This window comes from Orycteropus afer, unplaced genomic scaffold (genome assembly GCF_000298275.1).
Source record: "Orycteropus afer afer isolate SDZICR_OR568_19922 unplaced genomic scaffold, OryAfe1.0 scaffold00250, whole genome shotgun sequence".
Lineage (NCBI taxonomy): Eukaryota > Metazoa > Chordata > Mammalia > Tubulidentata > Orycteropodidae > Orycteropus > Orycteropus afer.
In genome coordinates this window covers 2,323,718-2,330,802 of record NW_006921837.1, presented here as the reverse complement: position 1 = coordinate 2,330,802, position 7,085 = coordinate 2,323,718, and positions in this window count along the sequence as shown.

Below are 7,085 nucleotides of genomic sequence, written 5' to 3'. Positions count from 1 at the left end.
AAAAAAAAAAAAAAAAAACCTAATAAATACTTGCTCATTGATTTATTCTTATTTGAGATACTATATGCCTTTTATTACACAAGGCTTTACCTTCACGATATTTGCAGTATATAACCAAAATGTGTCACTACCCTTTATGTACAAAGATTCTTACAAATCAACCAAAAACAAAATTAAGAAAAAAAACCTCACTGCTGTTAAGTTGATTCTGAATAACAGTGACTCTACAAGACAGATTAAAACTGGCCCATAGTGTTTGCAAGGCTGTAATCATGACAGAAGTAGACTGCCCCATCTTTTTCCCACAGAGTAGCTAGTGGGTTTGAACTGCTGACCTGAAGGTTAGCAGGCAACTGCTTTAACCACTGTGGCACCAGGGCTCCTTAAAACCATGAAAACTACTCACAGAAGAAATACAAGTAAATGATACACATTTGAAAAGATGTTCAATGTCACTAATAACAAAATACAACAAAGATATTTTTCTTTTCTCAGAAAAGAAGTTAAAAGATGGACAGAACCCAGTTTGGGTACAGGTGTAGAAAACTGGCAGAGATAGGCCTGGAAACCAGGACTCTTTGAATGACATGATACCAAGCCATCTGAAGACTTCTTTTTCACATTTTCGGAACTTACCAGTCAATGCTGTTAAAGTCGCTTTTAGAGTCTCATTGTTCTGGTTACCTAGTGCTGCTCTGACAAGAAATATACCACAAATGGGATGGCCTTAACAAACAGGAGTTTATTCTTACGATTTGGAGACGTTAAGTCCAAGTTCAAAGTGCCAGGTTCTAGGGGCTGGGTGAAAGCCCCTCAACCTTGGGGTCCAGCTCTGCCTCCTGTTCCCTGCCCACTGGAGCTAGAGGTGTTTCTTCACTCAGACAGCTGCTGGCTGCTGTGGCTGAGAAGCTCCAAGGTTGACAAGTAAAAAGGCACAGTCCCAATGTTACCAAACCACAGGACAGACCATTAACTTAAGTCCATTGTAAGTCCCAAGGTCGGCAGAGCATAGCAGGCTGCTGAGCAATGACACAGCTACATGCAGGGTCCAAGCATGCCATAGGCTAGAGACCATTCCCAAGGCTTCTCCTTACATACAGAAGCAGACTACAGCCCAAAGACTCAGCTGCTTGTAGTAGATCCCACCATGGAGTTGATTGCCAGTCCCATCATGAGGAATAACTAACACCAGCTGCCCAGCCACTCAACCAGGCCCAGCCAGGTTGACACACAAACGTAACTACCACACTCATCATGAGAAATCTTGCCACAGTTATGTAGCTGCAGGCTTTAGCATAATAACCATCTAACAGACTACTACCACAAATGCCAGTGTTACTGGAATTCTGCTTTGAGCAATGTCAACCACATAGGATGGGGTAAGACTGCCTGCAAAACCTTTTTAGTGGGTTTGAACCACTGGCCTTTTGGTTAGCAGCTAAGCACTTAACCACTGTGTCACCAGGGCTCCTAATGTATAGATTAAAAAAAAAAAAAAAAGACCTGAGGATGGCAGAATAGGCAGACAACCTACACAGACCCTCTACGACAAAGAGACAAGAAACCAATTGAAACAGATACAAGGTAAGCCTTGACCATTTTAGGGCCCCAGTGCATAACAATTCTTTTTGGTTTCAAGACACCAGGTAACAGTCTTGTAAGGACTCACTGCTCCACTTGTGTGTGCTTTCAGCTGCTCTGCACTCGTGCCATGCACTGGGCCACAGTGTATTCACAGGCTGGGTTACCTAAAAGGCAGGCTCAATCCAGGGGTGCCCTCTCCTTGGGGGATTTCTGTCCCCATATGGAACTTTCACCTCAGTATGTCCTCTCCTCAAAGGATCCCCATTATCTTTAGAGAATCAACTTTGGGGATGCTCTCTCCTTGGGGAATTCCTCCCTGTGAGATAAAGAAGTTGGTTTGGCACTTTGATTCTGGTTTCTGAAATAACCAGAGCACCAAAATGCTTTGCCTTTGTTTTTCCAATGTAGTCCGGCAAATGGGGGTTATATAGACCCCACACCTGACAACTAATGATGTCAACATGATGCAGACATGTATATTCATAGATTAGATTGATCCTAACTATGCATTGAGGCTCAAGTTCATGCATATTAACTGAGGTTCCAATGACTAGAGGACTGGAACCTTAGAGCATTCTCTTTGGGGCCTCCTGGTTTTATAAGTACATCCAGGGACAGGAGAGGGAGTGACAAGTCCCCGGTGACAATGGAGGCCTCATTCCAGCAACTCTCCCAGACCTTGTCTGATAGTAAGTACAAGTAATAGTTTCCAAGAGTTCTGTGAGTTGTTCTAGTGAATTATTGAATATACTGGGAGCAGTAAGAACCAGAAGAGAGGCTGGTGTTTGCCTACTTTGCAGGAGCCAAAAGGACAGAATCCTAACTTATACAGACCCAACTCTGGGTAGTCAGGGTCAAAGAGCCACATGGGTGGCTGGTATCAGAATGATGAAGTGGGAAAGTTGGAATATGAATTACTTTCACATTTTGGAAATGAGCCTTGCTATCCATACATCACCCTTCTCTGTTGTACATGCATCAGGGCGTGGGGAAGGCAGACTTGCAAATCTTGCAGTTCACTGGCCAGTGGAATCCAGGTTTGCTCTAGTACCATTTCTCCCACAGGCTGGCCTGATGGCCTGGGTATCAAATGTAAGGTGTAAGGTGGTAGAAATAAGAACCTCATAGTAGCCTTCGCCTAAACTGAATTCTCCAGTTCACTTTTACCAAACACTCTTATTAGGAGCTTGCTCCATAGTTATCATACACACAAACACACTAAAGTAGTATGTGAGACCAAAATACCAGACATGAAGGGGCATGAAGGTTTTAGGTGTGGCTGCAGAAGTATAAGGTGTAAGAAGGAGGAGTCTTGTGGTTCCAGGTGAGGCAACAGTTCCGCTTACAGGCTTCTTAGGGTCGAATGATTTCTGCTACCGCAGCCAGTTTCTGCCTCCTATCAGGACTGTCAGCCAGGACAGCAGGCTGAGAAAGACTACAAGACATAGAGCAGCCAGTTTGCAAGCAGGGCCCAAGGCACAGGATCAAGCAGCTAGTACCAGTACCATTTGCTATTGAGTTGATCCCAATTCATGGTTACCTCACCTGTGTCAGAGTAGAACAGTGCTCCATAGGGTTTTCGAGGCTGATTTTTCAGGAGTATACCAGGTCTTTCTTCTAAGACACCAATGGGTGGACTCAAATCTTTTGGTTAGCAGCTGGCTGTGTTAACCTTTTGCACCATCCAGGGACTCCAATGAGTAGATAAACCAAAAGAACCCCGTTGCCATCAAGCAAATTCTGACTCATAGTGACCCTATACTACCCCATAAGGATTCCAAGTCTGTAATCTTTATGGAAGCAGACTGCCACATCTTTCTCCCAGGAAGGGGCTGGTGGGTTTGAACCACTGGCCTTTTGGTTAGCAGCTAAGCACTTAACCACTGTGTCACCAGGGCTCCTAATGTATAGATTTAAAAAAAGAAAAAAAGACCTGAAGATGGCAGAATAGGCAGATAACCTACACAGACCCTCTACAACAAAGAGACAAGAAATCAATTGAAACAGATACAGAAAATAATCCTGGAACCCTACGCTTTGAAGGGAAGGATAAACAAGCAGATTAAATACCAATTAGTAGAATACATGGGGATTGCAATCAATGTCATGAAACAAAATGTGTATGAACTGTTGAATGGAAAATGAATTTGCTCTGTAAACTTTTCTCCAAATCACAATTAAAAAAAAAAAAAAAAACATACACACTGCCATCAAGTCAACTCCAATGCATAACAATCCTATAGAACAGAGCTGAACTGCCCTGTAGGGTTTCCAAGGCTATAAATCATTACAGAAGCAGATTGCCTCATCTTTCTCCAGTGGAACAGCTGGTGGGTTCGAACCACCAACCTTTTGGTTAGTAAGCAAATGCTTTAACCACTGCACCACCAGTAAGTATATAGCCACCCCAAATGTGGTTCTTTATCATGCATCAAATTGCATACAGAGCCAAAGAGAGTCACACAAAAGGATTACATTCATGTGGCTTGGACATTACCCACCCACAAAGGGGTAAATCCTGATTGTGAGGCTAATGATTCAGAAAACATATTGTACGCTCAACCACAGCAGTGATGAGGGGAAAAGGTGGTTATTTTGCAAACGATCAGGAAAGGAATAACTGACCTTTTATTCTGGAGATTATTCTCTTTTTAAGTTTGGATGAAGAAGCAAAAAAAAAAAAAAGTCAATGGAATTGCCACAAATTCAAAAGCAAAGGAAATGAACAAAGCTATCTTTCAAAATCTTCTTTTTTATTTTGGACTCAAGGAGAAACAGGAACCATTTACAAAATTACTCAGTTGTGAAGTTGAATAGGAGTACTTCGGTAAGAGGAAAATGAAGGGCCACCCTGTTCAAGCTAAAAGATGAAAAGAATTTCTTGAGGAGAGAAGTTGCAGTTTTAATGGCCACAGCTAGGAAGATACAAAAAGTGGAACTAGAAGACAAAGACAGACAGGATACCTGTAGAGGATCAAGAGATACAAACACTACCTCAGAGATACTGTAGGTTTGGTTCCAGACCACGGCAATAAAGCAAATCTCGCGATCAAGAGTCACACAAATTTTATGGTTTCCCAGTATATATGTTATGTTTACACTATACTATAGTGTATAAGTGTAAAATACCATTACGAAAAAGTTTGAAAATATTGTGAGAATTACCAAAATGTGACACAGAGACACAAAACGCTATTGGAGAAATGGCACCAATAGACTTACTCAACCCAAGGGTGCCACAAATCTTCAATATGTAAAAAAAAAAAAAAAATGCAGTATTTGCGGAGTGCAGTAAAGTGAAGCACAATAAAACGAGGTATACCTGTACTTAGAGGCATCCTCTAAAACCCACAGAAACAAAAAACCAAACACACTGCTGTGGTGTCGGATCCGACTCACACTGACCCCTCCCCTTGGGTTTCCAAGGTGGTATCACTACAGAAGTAGATTGCCCAATCTTCCTTCCAAGGAGTGGCTGGCAGGTTTGAACTGCCAGCCTTCTGGTTAGCAGTCAAATGCTTCAGGCAGTATAAAAACAATTGAGACACTCCCTCCTAGAGACCTAGGGCAGCTAGCCTGAGTTACAAGGATGTGAATAGATCTGAGGGTGGAAAAGTAGCAGCACACACACTATCATCACTAGGTGAGCTTCTCAGTAACACAGATAGTGCTGGTGAGGGTCATTCCCTGAGGGAACACAGCTGGGAAACTTGTGACCTCAGGACTCCACAGCAAGGTGCAGGAGAGGTGAGATACAAGATACTCAACACAGCCCTGCCAAAGAAGCCCAGGCCCAGGACTAATAAAATGCTGTACTGATGGAAGGGTACCTTCTGCACAGAACCACCCCACTGCGTCTTGCAATGGACTGACCTTAAGGGTGAAACAAGAATCTTTCCCCTCCCCTTTCATCCTTTCTATTTGCTTTTATTACCCCAGATACTGCCAAGATTTTGCCTGTTTTGGTTGGAATGGTGTCTGAAGTATACGGTGATTTCTTAGTAAAGCTGCTATAGGGGCTGAGAGGTCACCAGGGACTGAGAGGGTTCCTGGTACACAGACTTTTAGTTTTAAAATCAAGACAAGTTGGTCACACTAAACAAGATTGTGTTCACTACCCTGTCCTCCAGATGCAGGAGTTGGTATTTGGCACACTGCTTTTGAGAGATGCCCATTGCCAATTCATAGCCTAACAGAGGGATAATAAGCATGGATTATTTGGATCATTCCTTCTATCATGTAACCCCTTCATGATTTAGAAATGGTATATAAAACTAATTAAAAGTTACCTTACTGGTTATATAATTTAAAACTTGCTGTCTACTTACAAAGAAAAGACAGATAAAGATGCTCTTCAAAGATACAGAATTTTAGACATGAGTGTAGGAAGGATAATTGCTTTTTTAACAGGTTTGCTTCACTTCACAGGTCCATACCAAGTTATCTTTTTGAGGTACCAGCCAAAGAAAAAATCATGACTGAAAGCTGAAGTAATTGTTAACAATCAGATCAAAATAGAAAGCCACAAAATAGTCCATAAGGCAGACCAAGAGTGTGCATTTCAAATAGTTCAAAGTCAAATGCTGGAAAAAAAATTAATTCCCAATTAAGTTGAGGTGTATATGAAAGCAACTCCAAAACTTCTCAGAAAACTTTTTAAGAACCTGATAAAACACACACACTAAGAGCAAAATGGGGCTCAGGCTGCAGCCATTACAGTACAGAAATTATTTTATAAGGTATAAAAAAATGTATAAGCATTATTAGAAGCTAAAATAGTACTTTTAAAAAACATGAAATTAAAAGGGACTTCTGGTTTCCCTTACTAGTCGTCAACTATTACAAGCATACCTTGGAGATATTACAGGTTCAGTTCTGCAATAAAGTGAGTCACACAAATTTTTTGTTTCCCAAAGCATATAAATACTGTATTCGATTAAGTGTGCAATAAGATTATGAAAAAGTTTGATATACTGTGAGAATTACCAAAATGTGATACAGAGACACAAAGTGAGCACATGCTGTTGGAAAAATGGCTACAACGGACTTGTTCCGCACAGGGCTGCCACAAACCTTCAATTTGTAAGAAACACAGTATTTGCAGAGTACGACAAGCCAAGCACAATAAAATGAAGTATGCCTGTAGTTGGCTGCAAGGTTGCTCAACATTCCAAAAAGGACTCCAAAGAGTCTTTCCCTCCCAGGTCCTCAAGTGTCAAATCAGTTCTAGTGCTAGATGTATGGTTCTGCAGGAAAATGCAGATTTACAAAACACCACATATATACAGGATCATGCTGGCTCAGATCATTGGCTCATGTAGTCCTCTAATCTGTCAGAACTTTCAAGTTCTAAAAACAAAAAAGACATTTTGTTCATAAAGTTTAAAACATATCCTGCTAAAGGATCAATCAGAAAAAAAACAAAACAAAATGAAGAAAGCCTAAGGTTCATGTGGGATACCATCAAAAGGAATAACTTACGTGTCATTGGAATTCCAGAA